The following is a 14,948-nucleotide window of genomic DNA, read 5'->3' as shown; positions in this document are numbered from 1 at the left end:
TCCATCCGGTAGACGCAAAAGTGAGAGGAGGAGGAAGAACGGGAAAGAGAGGAAGAGTGGACTGTGGAAGCTAAAAACAAAAAGTGCTCGCCCACGCAGGTCAGAGAGGAGCAGGCTCGCCAATCCAGAAGAGGATTTGGAACCTGGACTTTCTCACATTCATGGACTCCCACTGCAGCACAGCAGCAGCAGCAGATCGGCGTCCCCTCACTCCTTTGGATCCATTAACACAACTACAACCTTCTTATCCTGACAGATTCAACCTGCAAAAGCCAACGTGAGATATGCTACATGAAAAAAAAACAATGAAAAGGAACATCAACAAAGTTTGACTGTTTTGAGAAGAAATCGCCGGCCGGCAGCGCCTTTAATTGAACGATGTGTAAATGTCTCCAACTGCAGTCGTCCATGTAAAGTTCCATTGGCAGCCCGCCGCCCACCAGCACAGCTGTGTATAAAAGGGACACAAATTATGATTTCTAGACGACAACGCCCACAACGAAGGTCCAACCACTGACGGATTTATACGTAGGACCCGCTATGGCCGGAGTGACGTCCGGTCATCTCCAGGCCCCCCCATCCATGTCAACAGCCCTCGCCCAGTCCCTGCGCTGCTACAGCAGGATTTTTAACAATCAGACGGGGGCAGGGAAACCGCAGCATGGGGGCAGGGGGTGGCTGGAGGGGGGGGGCCAGTCTGAAATCGGCCGATTATCAGAAGATTTTGGGGACCGTGGAGATCCTCCTTTCCGTTTATTATCACACTGCTGCCTTCCTGCCATCCGCCTGTCACTGACCTGCCACAGCGTGACCTCAGAACGCGCCAAAACGGCTCAAAAACGGTACGGTTGGGTACCGGTACTGGCTTAACGGGTCCATTTTATACTGGAAACGCTCAAAACACCAGTGGAACGGAGACTTTACAGACCCACAACGACGAAAAATTGGCTTTTTAAAATTTCTTCTGGGCGGAAGTATTAGCACAGAGCAACCCCCCCCCCACTATTGCTGAGAGCTCTCTGTTTAAACTCTGCTTGCATACAGCCCCTCCCACCCTCCAGACTCCAGCTCAAAGACGTTGGTGGATCTGTTTGTCTGCAGGAGGTTGATCAGAATGGAGCGGAGCAGGGAGACTGTGGTCCACCTATCGCAGTTTGTCTGCACCAAAGTCACACGATTCCAATACAGAAATCCTCAGAAAGGCCATTTGAAGCTTACATTTCTAGATAAATGTCTTCCATCATCAGAAAAATGCTAAAAGAATCATGTTAGAAACACCAAAACCATCATTTAGGATCTGCTGCCTCTGGTTCTGGTTCTGTTTCTCATGACGAAATTATTTTGAAAAGCTTTAAACTTTAAAACTGTGTGTGTTTTATGTTTTTGCATCTTAAAGCCAGTTCCATTTGGTGATGTAACAGCAGTGTTTGGGTATCATGTACGGTTTAAAAAGGGGATTTTCAGAGATAGATCGTATTCCGTCTCATCACTTTAACGCTCAGACGGTAAGAAACGTTGTTTCCCCGTATTTCAGGTGGATGCAGGACCAAACATCCATCTGAAAGCTTATGGGGCTCTGGGGCCTCAGGTGCTGCCGCTTCACGTCTCTACATTTCTGGTTTCCAGGGAAGCTGCGACCATCTGCTTATCAGGCAGAACAGGGACACACAGATGAAGTCGCTCTGCAGGCACATGGCCTCTTCATTTCCCACTGTAGAGCCACAAAAAGCAGAGGATTCTCTGAACCGAGCAAGATCAGGGACCAACCCGACCGCAGTGGAGCGTCCTCCTCACTGTGCTGCTGTTTGAACAGACGTTGAGGTTTAAATGAATCCCAAAGACCTTAAATCTGTTCTTCTGCTGGAATTTGGGATGCTGAGCATCCCTGACTGCAACTGTTGTGCATCAAGCCTCCACACAGAATCCAGGTCTTCATTTGTTTCTGCAGAACTTAAGAGCAAATGTGCAAAACTCTTATTAGCGTTCCTGACATTTGGGCACGTGCGCTCTTTATTGACATTACTTCTCCTCCCAGCACGTGATGGGTCCGTTTCATTCCAACACCTAGAACCAAACGGAACCAGGCGCCAAACATCCTTCTGCGCGCGCGCGCCCCCTGATTCATCTGGGATCCGTCGTCCGCGTCACTCGCTGGTTGTTGCGCACGTTCCAACTTAATGCCGTTCAAAAAGGGGAGGGGGGTGAGAAAGTAAGGGGGTGCGTGCGCAAGGTGCATTCTGCAGATGCGTATTGTTTTTGTTTTCCTCTGCTATGCGCGTCCACACACACAAACACACACGCGAAAGAGCACGCGCGTGTGCGCAGCAGAGATCTGCAGCCCCTGTAACACCCACAGGAGCCCCGCAGAGACCCACGGAAACTCCGCAGTTCCACGCACACATGAACTCACGCATGGACGCAAGCACGCACGCTCAGAGCGCGTGCACGGGCCCTATCTACGCCTCCTCTTTTTTTTCTTATTTCCAACATTAGTCAAATACAGCCAGGACACATACACCCACAGCGCGAGGCGCGTGAGCGTGGGCGCTGTCACGGAACAGGTGGGAGGAAATCCACATTAAAAAATGAACAAAAACAACAATAATGGAATAAATTGGGGGTTTTCTTTGCTGTCAGTCTCACCTGACTGACCGCAGAGGCTGAAGTGGAACTCGGCGCGGGGAAAAAAGTGCAGAAAAACGCGCCAAAATATCCGCTTTCCATGAAAACACGCAGCTGATCCTGGAGAACCCACGTGACCAAAAATGACGTTTAAATCATCCGCAGCTGCGGTTAATTGATCAATCAGCCTGCCACAGGTGTTGCAGCCCCCCGCCCCCATGTAAGGAGGGGGGCACGCGCGTCCGTTGGTTCTTACCTGAAAGCGGAGAGCCTCCTTCTCCGTCAGAAAAGAAAAGAAAAATCTCCCAAAATTAGGATTATCCTGCTCCTCTGGGCTCCTGCGCCCGCACGCACGTGCTGCAGGTCCTCTGTCGGTCTCTGCCTGTCGGTCTCTTTCCTCTCTCGCGGGATTTCCTCCCCCGTTTCTCCCGGGCTCCTTCTCCTCCTCCTCCTCCTCCTCGGGATCAGCTTGTTCTCCTCGCGCCACCTGGACGGAATCGCTCGTGACGCCCGTGATGTCGCTGCTGCGTCCTCGCGCGCCCCATCATGATGCCGCCGGCTCCGGCTGCTCCTCGGGGAGTGAATGGGAGGATGAGGAGGGCTCAGTGTTGGTTCTCTCTCAGCAAATCACGAGCTTCGAGCAACAGGTGATGGGAGTGATGAGCACCCCCCCCCCTCTCCTACCGCATGAACACCATACCCCCCCCCCCCCCCCACACACACACAGAAGTGACTCCCTAAACCATGAATGTTTAGGGTTTGTGGGGTGTGTGCACACTTGAAAAGTGAAAAGTCCAACTTTTCAAATGTGAGTTGAAGCCTGCCTCCGCTGGCCTTTTGAGGAACTGCAACATTTGGTGCACTGGTTTCTTGGCTCATCTGCTTCACACTGCTCCCTAAACCGAACCAGAGTTCACTTACAAAAACAAAACAAAACAAAAAAAATAGTCTAATATTGCCTTTTTGGGCTTTATTAACATCCAGCTGAGTTTGTTTTTTCTATTTTTGGAGAACTAAAGAGGAAAATCTAAGAGAACAATCTCTTTCATTGACCAAGCCATAAGCTCTCTTCACATCGAATTTTTTATTTTTTTATTTTCTGTTTTTTTAATATTTTTTTAATCTATGCATTTCATCATTTCTGTAATGAGTTTGATAAATCTTCATACATTCTTTATTGCTTTGACTACAATGCTTGAAATCAATCCATCAATCGCCCTCGGCAACGTGCGTTCAAGCGGCCGCTTTCAATGAAAAGTTTACGTGCACGCGCATTCCAGAATTTAAAACTCTTATGTTCACATACCTTTAGACAGAGTTTTTCAGCTACAACAAAACAAGCAGCTATTTAGCGCACATTTAAAATTAAAACAGTTGAGCTTTGACCAATCAGGGACTCGGATTCGGTAGTGACGTATGGACGGAGAGGTGAACAGATTATAAATCGATCAATTAGTAAGGGCGCTTCTTGTCCTACTACAGTTCTACACCAAGGCTTTATATTGGAATAGAGCAGTCAAAGAAACCACCTGGAGCAATATTAACGAGATTTACACCGCTTCGACATTTTGCACCAACACTCTCTCAACTGTACTTGGTGGACATGCGCTAGTATTGGGTAGCAACAGTCCAGGGCGAACACCACCACTAAATGTGCCTTCAAGAACCCGCGTTTAGCTCCTTCTTTAATGTGTGTCACATGCCCAGTACCATGCGGGGGGTTTGACCCAAACTGGTGCTGCAGGTTTTTGGGATGTCCGGGTCCGTAGAGGGTCGTAGACAGGAGTGGCGAGGTGTGCAAGGGCAGCCACCTTAAGGGATGTCAGGAAAATGGTACATACCACTGTTGTGTGTAGGGTAAGAGTATCGCGAAGTATTTGTAAGGCTATTGGAGGTTACACACACTTATGATGTACGGGGTCGCTGTCATACAGTGCCCTTATGTCACACTCTAGTAGTTATTGACTGCATGCTAATGCTGCACGCACGAGCTGTGCATGTGTCTGCAGGGTGCCTGTAGGATATCCTGTAGTTTATACTTCTCACATAAACAGCACTAACAGGTTATCAGCGCAGTTTGCAGGATTTAGAAGGGTTGAAAGAACGAAAAGTCTGTACGACACACCCGTATCTCACCTCCTTGTGTCTTGTATAAGTCTGCGCTACGACCTGTTGCTTGCATCATGTACGTGGGGAAAAAAATGCACATGAACAGTTTCACAGAAGGGTCTCATATGCCCTTGATACTTTGTACAGGTTTGCCTATTATGGCCCGCAGGCAGTCCGGATCCACCCATTTGGGCAGTTGTGATGGAAGCATCTATGTGGGTCGGTGTTGCTTTGTGATGTTTCTGTCGATGAAATGACTTTTTTTCACCAAACTCATCCGTGCTGTGACCCTCAGAATGACCTTGAAACCGTATTTTCATGTGCTTTAAACATTTAATCAAATTTCAAGAAACATTTCCTAATCAAAAGCTATTTTAGTCTCTTAAATCTTTCTGATTATCCATCATGAGTGTCGGACTTCCTGCAGACTGATGGAAAACCCACATCCCTAAATTATCCATCAGAGGTTAATCCTTCCAAAAAGAATGAACATTTTTGCCCTGCGAGGTCGGTTACCTGACTTTACACTCTTTGTTCCGTTAGCCACATCATAAAATCGGATGAATTTAATCCGTTAATCTGTTATGCTCCAATCCTGTCAGCAGGCCGCATGCCACAGTCACCTGGTACTTTAAGTACTTTTAGGATAGTCTCCACTCTTTAGAAGGTGAGAAGACCGAGCTCTTTTGCCAATATTTATTAGGTGAAGTTCTTCAGCAGATCTGCTGTTATTTTCACCTTTATGACTCATCCAGATGTTTAAAAAAAGTTTGTTTAGTTTGGTAGAAGTTTGGATAGTTTTATGGTAAGTGGTTGTGTTTTAAGAAATAGGTTTCATAGGTGAAAGTAAAAAGGAGGTGTTGATATCATGGACAGCTAATATGGGAATGGTTTAGGATGGAATGAAGAAATGGATAAAGACGTTCACCATCCCACCCAATCACGAAGTACAGGAATACAAAGTAATAGTATCAAGAAACAAAAATGTAGTACGCATCAGAGAACATCACATATCAGCCAAAGAGTTTGTTTAAACACCCACGGACCTTCCAATCCACTCACCTTTAGATGGTCAAACATTGGTTACTTCAGGATGAATGAAAATGAAGACGCAGTTTGGTTTTTACCCTAGAACACTCTCACTATAAAAAGTTAACACCATCACTTTTGCCGGGTAATTTTTACCCGATAAAATATAGCCAACAAATAGTACTTGTCATAAAAATAGATCAAAATATGACAACACGTGATATATTTGTGTGGTTTTCTTTTATTTTCAACTCTGTAACTAAATAGGAAGTCAAAAAACATGCTGAAAAATGATGGAAATTAGGAATTTGAGACCAAAAAATTCCTAAAGGATAATAAAACGATGCTAGAAACTTGGTCTTCGGTCCACCCAACACTGAAACATGCAAGACTTCCCTGGTGAAGGCACAGACCTCGGCAATAGTGCTCAAGGGTTAAAAGCACAGACAGCCGATGGTGTGCGTCACATTCCTGCCTTTTTTCTTCAGCTCTGCATTGAACTCCTTCTGTTTGGCTCACAGGTCTGTGAGAATTGTCCCGGGTCAACCAGTCACACAACATTTGACACTTTGTTGTTCTTGGTGGTTTAGCATCATCTCCTTAAAGACCCGTGGCACATGTTTTGGTGTTTGTTACATGTTCTTGTGGGATTTTTCTCACAATAAAGGACATATCTAAAGAACATCAAGCTTAAAATTAGTTCTCTGTATTTCTTTATTCATAATTGTTGTGTATTGTGTACCCTGCTCTGATTGCATCCACTTGTGGCTTCATTTTCCTCGTCTTAGCTGGGGTCTGGATCTGTACGGCTGAATGGCTGCAATATTGCTCACCGTATGTCTAGAACTGGTAATGTTAAGTTTGGGATGGGAGGGGCTAGTGGGAGAGAATGTAAACAAAGGGATGAAGGGAAGAGTTGAAAGCTCACACTGCGCCAACGGTCCTGCCCTCAAGTCAGACACATTTTTAATGAACTCCTGTCAGTCTGCAGAAACTATGTCCTAGATGTGTAGAACACATTTAAACTTTTAAAACACCAATAAAAAGACCAGCTTTGAAAATAAATCAAAATATGATTGGAGTGGGGCTTTATAGATTAAACTGTATCCATACATATGATAATATGTTACCTTTGGCACACAAAAGAGTGATTTTTTATGAAATATTGGTTATTTTTGCAGCTAAGTTTTCTACATGGAAGTAAGACGCCTCAAACTCAGAGGCTCCGCCTCTCTCTCCTTGTGGGTGCCGCCCATTTTAGAGCCCGCATGGGCAGGGTTTCTCCCACGAAAACAAACAAACTTCCAAACTTTTGCAAAGATGGATGTGCATTTTGTGCAAACATAATGAAAACGTTTGACCAATCACGGCTAGCTCCACTAAGAAATTGTGTGTGCTAGCCTGGGGGCGGGGCTGGCAGCGCAGACTCTTCCTGGAAGGGGCGGTTTCTCCCTTTGTGAAGTCACAATGTGAGAACCCACTCGTTTTCGTGGATTGGGAGGGGCTGGTGCTCAGAGAGCAGGTTTTTGGGGGAATACTCAGAAATGTGTGAACAGTTCAAAATACCCATCTGGGGTTATTTAAAGCTCAAACAGTTGATTTTGCGTGATATAGGCCCTTAAGAAAATATAACTAAATATGTCAAACAGTCCCCTGTCTTAAATTTTAATTTTAAAGTTAATGGTGAGTTTAAGCTTGACTACCACATCAAACGTGTTTCAGCTGAGACAGTTAAAGGTTTACTTCTTTATTGATTGTTCTCAGCAGTTTTATAGAGTAGAGCGCTTTTTTCGACTTTTAGTTTGTGTTAAAGGGCTTTATAAATAAAGGTTTTATTATAAAATAAATGCATCTATTTAAATGGAGATCTTTTCTGGTTCAGGTTGGCAGCATTGTGTAACCCAGTGTTTTTCAACCAGTGTGCCACGGCTCACTAGTGTGCCGTGGGAGATGGTCAGGTGTGCCGTGGGAAATTGCCCTCATTAACTGATCTAAAAACATTTTCCATCTCCAGGAAATCAGCTCTGTGTTCATCCAAACAGGCCCTGATAAAACACTGAGTAGTTAGGAATATGAAAGATCGTAAAATACTTTTTCTTTGTGTTTATCTGATTCTAATAAAGACATTTTCATAAGAATGACGGTACCGTGATTTAGCCGCAGCTTCATACGTTTTCGGAAAAGTCCCGCCCCTTTAACTATCTCCACCAATCATTCTTGAAAGGTTTAACCATACGTCATCAGTCTGACCAATCAGAAGTGGTTAAAGTCTTCTCTTCCTTGTTCAGACTCTGCCCATAAATTCTCTCAGTTCTAACAAAAATACCAGCTAAAGCTCGTCTTTAGCAGTGCACAGAATCCGGTGTCAGACCGTGGAACATGTGAACAAAACAATGAACAATGAAGCTCAGAGATGCTTGTCTTTCTGCATTCGGCGCTTTTTTGCACTACATCTCCCATGATGCACTGGGTTAAAGTGACAGCGTCTCAGCTCACCATGAGCCCTTGTTAAACGTCTTGAAACCACAAAGAACACACCAAACAGTTTTTAAATCCTCTAACTTAACTTTTATTACATCTTTTAGAAAAAACAGCTGCAACTTCCAGCTTTTTCTGCCACAATTATCACAAAAATGCATGTGAGATTGTGGAGGGACTGTAGATCAATACAGACTATGAGTTTCTCCTATTTTAAAATTTTTGGATGCTGGTGTGTTGCGGGATTTTTGTCAAGGGTAAAGTGTGCCGTGGCTCAAAAAAGGTTGAAAATCACTGCTGTAAGCAATACTGAATCATTTCTCTCTGCACATGTAAGCACCTCTATATTTGCGCGGAAGTGATAGCATTTAATAATCTTATTTGCAAAAGTGTGGTTGTGTGTGTATAATCCATCACAACCCAGACACCTGGTGCTTGAGTTGTTGCCCCTGTTGTGGTCTGGACGGTGTGCTTATGTGTGTTTATGAAGCGCGTGGGAGTCTGTATCCAATGGAAACCCAATTTAATTACTCGGTCGTCATGAAGAGATGAATGAAGATGGGGGTCGGAGAGAAGGGAACCAGTGGAGAGAGAGAGGAAAGGAGAAAAGTTATCGAAGGAGGCCCGAGCGAGGCGGTGAAGAGGAAGATGAAGAACAGCAGAAATAAAAGCAGAGACGCATGGGACCGGTGAGCATCGTCCATCTGCGTCAACGTGCGACACTTTCCAGAACAGCGGCTCCGTGTGTGTTTGTGTGAAGCAGATTATTGTGAGATTATCCAGTGCCTATGTGTGCAGAGTGTCTACACACACACACACATACACAACCTGTGCAGAATGCTACCATATAAGTAGAAGCAAAGACTCGAAGTGAAGAAACAAATGACTGCTGATTTTTATCAGGTCAGATGGAGCGCTCCATCATAAACCCCATTTGCTGTTAAAGAGCCACACGGGAGCCGCTTTACGAGGAGCAGAACTGATCAGACCAAAGGTTAGTTCTTAAAGAGTCTAAAGATTCAAGGTTGAGAAAAGTGTCCCAACAAGTTAAAGGTGCTCCTGATGACATTTCTAAATGATAATCGTGGAACAAAAGCTTTAACTGCTGAGGAAAAAATGATCAGGCTGTTAATAGAATTATCAACTTTGGGGTATTCCAGAAAGCATGTTTAATCTATCCTGACTTTACCCCTGAACTCTGGCTGAAATCCGCCTGAACTTGCTTACTCTGGGTATGTCGGTTCCAAAAGACCAGATATGAGTTGGCATAATTACGCTCCACTTTGTAACCCTGGGTTAACGCACGTGCTCGTCAAGTACATAAAGACATTCTCAATGGATCGCCGATTTCCAGAGTCTCATGGAAACGCGTGGTGAAAAAAAGAGAGCGCTATACTTCAGTGAGACGGAGTCTGAGATTTTAATGACGGCGTATGAAGATTATAAAAACCATCAAAAAGTAATACGGCTGCATCATCAAAGAAACTGTCTGTTTTGAGAAAAAAAAAACGCAAAATAAACGCAAGACTTTTTAACTTAAAATCTATTTTCTGACGCACATCTATATATATATATATATATATATATATATATATATATATATATATATATATATATATACCAACTGCCCCAACAACCACAGATACGCTGAGCGAGGCAGCACCTGACCTGAAAGACAAGATCATGTCTAGAATGAACACTAGGCAACCCTGACACCAGCTACAACGGTTAAGTGATGTACCGCCTGAAAGTCTACTGGAAACTGTGAATGAAGCATTGAGGGCAATTCCTACCACAACAATCACAGAAACCCATGAACTGGTCTACACTTCAGCAGCAGTGATCCTTGAGATGCTTGGCTATAAGAGCAACCATGGAAGAAAACAGTACCCACCATGGAAGCAACGGTTAGAGGCCAAAATCAAGGCAACTCGGAAGGATGTGAGTAAGCTGACAGAGGTACAATGAGAAAGCAAGTACCTAAGAGATACAGCCAGATGCCTATACCTGAAGCACTGGAAACTGCCAAACAAAGGCTCCTAGCCTTGAGCAGCCACCTAAAGAGGTACACAAGAGACAATGAAGCCAGATGGATAAACAGGCTGTTCGCAACTCAACCTGCGAAAGTGTACGCTCAGTGGCAGGGTCAAAACAGCCGAGCAGACCCACCAAGGCTGGAAACTGAACAGTACTGGAAAAGTATATGGGAGAAAGAGACAGCACATAACAGTAATGCCCAGTGGCTGGTCTCTCTGAGAAAAGATCATAGCAACCTCCCTGAACAGAATCCAGTAACCATCACAGTGGCAGACATCTAAGAAAGAGTCTCAGGTATGAAGAACTGGACAGCACCGGGCCCTGACATGATACATGCCTACTGGCTAAAGAAGCTTACCGCACTAATGAACCAGCTGCTAAGAGATGGGACTCACCCCAAATGGCTAACGGAAGGGCAAACTATGCTGATCCAGAAGGATCCCTCAAAGGGTGCAGTCCCATCCAACTGACGGCCAATAACCTGTCTTTCCACAACATGGAAGCTCATGTCAGGCATCATTACAACCAAGATAAATAGGCACATGGATCAATACATGAGCAACACACAGAAGGGCATTGGTAGAGACTCCAGAGGAGCCAAACACCAACTCCTGGTCGACAGAACAGTCGCTCAAGACTGCAAGTCACGACACACCAACCTGTGCACAGCCTGGATTGATTACAAGAACACCTATGAAGACTCTAAGAGCCTTAATAGGAAACTCATTGAAGCTGTGGAAAACCACCCCTTGAAGCCAATGGGAAGCCACTTGCACAAGTGTCCATCAAATGTGGGATATACCAAGGTGATGCTCTGTCCCCACTGCTGTTCTGCATAGGTCAGAGGTGGGCACTGAGGGCCGCAGTCCTGCATGTTTTCCAGCATACCCTGCTCTGGCATGTTCTGATTGGCTGGACACACCTGAACCAGGTAATCAGCCATGAGTAGGGCAAGATTATTGGCTGGACACACCTGAACCAGGTAATCAGCCATGAGTAGGGCAAGAGTATCTGGAAATCATGCAGACACACCGGCCCTCGAGGCCTGGAATTGCCCACCCCTGGCATAGGTCTAAACCCCCTCAGCCAAATAATCAACAAGACTGGCTATGGATACCGACTTAGAAATGGGGCCAACATCAGTCACCTCCTCTAGATGGATGACATCAAGCTTTATGCTAAGAGCGAGCGTGACATTGACTCCCTGATCCACACCACCAGGATCTACAGTACTGACATTGGGATGTCATTCGGGCTCGAGAAATGCAGCCGGATGGTGACAAAGAGAGGCAAGGTACTCTACACAGGAGGGGTCTCACTCCCAGAAGGAGCAATAGCAGACATCGTGGACAGTTACAGGTACCTTGGAATTCCGCAGGCAAATGGCAACCTGGAGCAGGCAACAAGGAAAGCTGCAACAGCTAAATACCTCCAACGAGTAAGGCAAGTCCTGAGAAGCCAGCTCAATGGCAAAAATAAGACCCGGGCAATAAACAGCTACGCACTACCAGTTATCAGATACCCTGCAGGAATAATAAGATGGCCAAAGGAAAAGATACAGACCACGGATGTTAAAACACGAAAGCTCCTCACCATGCATGGAGGGTTCCATCCCAAATCCAGCACCCTGAGACTGTATGCTAGCCGCAAGGAAGGAGGCCGGGGACTAGTGAGCGTAGAAGCCACTATCCAGGATAAAACATCCAAGATCCATGAGTACATCAAGCTCAAGGCCCCATCTGACAGTGTGCTCAGTGAATGTCTCAGGCAATGGAGAGCAGAGGATACAGTGCTGGAGGACAGATCCTCATGGGAGGACAAACCCCTGCATGGGATGTACCACCGGATCATAACTGAAGTGGCTGATATCAAGAAGTCCTACCAATGGCTAGAAAGAGCTGGCCTACAGGACAGCACCCAAGCGCTCATCCTGGCAGCTCAGGAACAAGCCCTGAGCACCAGAGCGATAGTGGCTCAGATCTACCATACCAGACAAGACCCGAGGTGTAGGCTGTGCAAAGAGGCGCCTGAAACAATCCAGCACATAACTGCAGGGTGTAAGATGCTGGCAGGTAAAGCATACATGGAGCGCCACAATCAAGTGGCTGGAATAATATACAGGAACATGTGTGCAGAATATGGACTGGAAACCCCAAGGTCAAAATGGGAAACACCTCCGAAGGTGGTAGAGAATGAGAGGGCAAAGATCCTGTGGGACTTCAAGATCCAGACTGATAGGATGGTAATGGCGAACCAACCAGACACTGTAGTGGTGGATAAAGAACAGAGGAAAGCCGTTGTGGTGGATGTGGCAGTGCCAAGCGATGGGAACATCAGGAAGAAGGAACATGAGAAACTGGAGAAAATACCAGGGACTCAGAAAAGAACTGGAGAAAGCCTGGAAAGTGAAGGTGACAGTGGTGCCTGTGGTAATTGGAGCACTCAGGGCAGTAACCCCCAAGCTGGAGGAGTGGCTACAACAGATACCTTATATAAATTATCCAATTTAAATGAGTTAATTCAATTGGAAACCGGAAATTCAGTTAAATTTATTTGATCTAATTTCTTACGCCTATCTAGTAATATAACGGACAAAGTTAACGCATTAGTTATTGATGGTTCTGGTCATGGCTCTGATTCTAACTTCTAACTTGCATTGGCACTGGTGGTGCTAAATAAACTCATCCCCCTCTCCTTCCCTCTCACTATGGTGCAGTTAAACAAATCTGCCCAGACAGGCAAAGGGAATGACACACTCCGTCCCAAAGCCGCTTCTCTGCTCAGAGACACGGTACTCCTGAGGCCGGCAGCTCGCTCACGCAGAACAGACGGACGTCCGTTGGACGCGCACCACAACAAAGCACCCTCCCTGCCTGCAAACACGAAGCTACAAGTCCGCTTGCTCTGCTCAGAGATGCTTGCGATTAGCAGCCGGTTCATTCTAACAGCCACAAATCTTTTTACAAAGTGGGTTGTGGCAAAATCTCTCTAGAAACACTAAAAATAATGATGCCATACACAGATTACTTGTCCAAGTGGGGTTACCATAGTGCAGTGCTTCTCAAATAGTGGGGCGCGCCCCCAGGGGGGGGCACGAAGCGATGCCAGGGGGGGCGCGCGGTGGTGGCGGTTTTAGGCACAGGTTTGTCCGGTGCGCAAATTTAACGTGGGGGCAGCGGTGACAGCGGCTCAGTGCTTGGAAAATAATCTGGTCCACTATTCGGTTCCTATTGTCTGTTCTGTCTGTCCGCGGCTGCGCGAGTGAGAACGAAAGGGGAGGGGTGGTGTGGGCCCTGTCTGCCAGGGGAATCGGGGCACGCGGACCACTGCTACCGCTGCCTGTTGCCCAAGATCACCGCTGCCCTTAGATTCCTAAGCTCATGCTAACAATGTCATTCTTTATGAACTATTGTAGACATTTTGATGACGTGTCTTTATTTTCCATCCATGTTTTCTTTGTCTGCCTGTGGTTTAGTTAGTGTCAGACAGACATAAAGACAGCAGGTAATGCAGGAAAACAGCTGCACTTTTATGAGATCAGAAATAAACAATCCGTCATTTAGGAAAAAAAATCAGCACGTTTTTACCTATTTCTTCAGACTAAAAACGTTAAATATATTGGTGCTGCTGTGTTAATGTTTCAGATCAATTTAGATTTAATATTATTTATTGATTGAATTATTTTTTTCAGCATCAAATGGTTCAGTTGGTCAAAATGTTTCTAGTTTAAATAAGGAATGACAGATTTTTTTTATTTCAGGTACTTTCAGCTTCTTTTCTGTTTTAGACTAGAACAGGGTTTCTGTGGCTAAATAAAGTTAATATTTGTTGAAAGTGGATTTATTTTGCTTTTTTCTTTTGTTAGTGTTAAAAGATACAATTTTAGGTATACAAATTTTATAGATACTGACCTGATGTATTGTCACCGCGCGAGTGTGTCTGTGTGTGTGTGTGTGTGGGGGGGGGTTATGGGGGGGGGGTCAGGGGGGGCGCGAAACATTTTCTTTTCCTAGGGGGGGCCTGGCAAAAAATAATTGAGAAGCACTGCCATAGTGTAACGTCATCTTAAGTGTCAGGCCCCGGAACACTTTTTGCAGGCCGAACACTTTTGGTACCTACAGCGCTGTACCTACAGTACCTACAGCTGCTACTCAGCAAGGGAGGAACTGCAGCATGTTGTTGGCAGAACTGTGCTGCTCGGAGCGAATGAGGGATTCCCATTTGTGAGCTTTGTTCTGAGGTTCTTGACTTCTTTTAGCAGAGGGGGAAAAAAAAGAGTTATGATGCAGCGAAAAGCTGGATATTTTTCTACAAGTCCAAGTAGTTAGTGGTGGAAGGAAACGAGTCAGTTAATGAGTCCGTGGAGAAGATGATTCATGATTCGTGAGTCGGTAAAGTGACTGGCAAGCTTTGAACGATTCGTTCACGACTCGAATATCACTGTTCCCTTCAGTTCCAGACTTAAGCCAGAGCAGAACTGTACTGTTTGGTTTCCACATCTGATCACAAAAGCACATGCAAAGGTTGTCCTGTACTGCCCTCTGCTGGTTGTAGGGTGTTTTAATGTAAAATGAAGACGACTTCATTTTGAGCCAGTCAGGCATTTTCAGAGGTAAAATGAATACACAATGAAATAACAAAAAGAAAAACACTGAACCTTTATTAATAAATAC

The 14,948-nt window shown here is 45.4% G+C and overlaps 1 protein-coding gene across 1 annotated transcript in view; it reads right to left on the bottom strand.

Moving 5' to 3' along the window:
* Nucleotides 1-3,236, bottom strand: part of LOC101169488 (short transient receptor potential channel 5) — a 275,758-nt gene extending 272,522 nt beyond the window's left edge. The window contains exon 1 of the mRNA XM_023948991.1: nucleotides 2,879-3,236. The gene's annotated coding sequence lies outside the window, so the exon portion shown is untranslated. The remainder of the gene's footprint in view (nucleotides 1-2,878) is intronic.
* Between the last annotated feature and the right edge of the window lie 11,712 nt (nucleotides 3,237-14,948).

This window comes from Oryzias latipes, chromosome 18 (genome assembly GCF_002234675.1).
Source record: "Oryzias latipes chromosome 18, ASM223467v1".
Classification (NCBI taxonomy): Eukaryota; Metazoa; Chordata; class Actinopteri; order Beloniformes; family Adrianichthyidae; genus Oryzias; species Oryzias latipes.
This window is presented reverse-complemented; position numbering and strand designations above follow the sequence as displayed.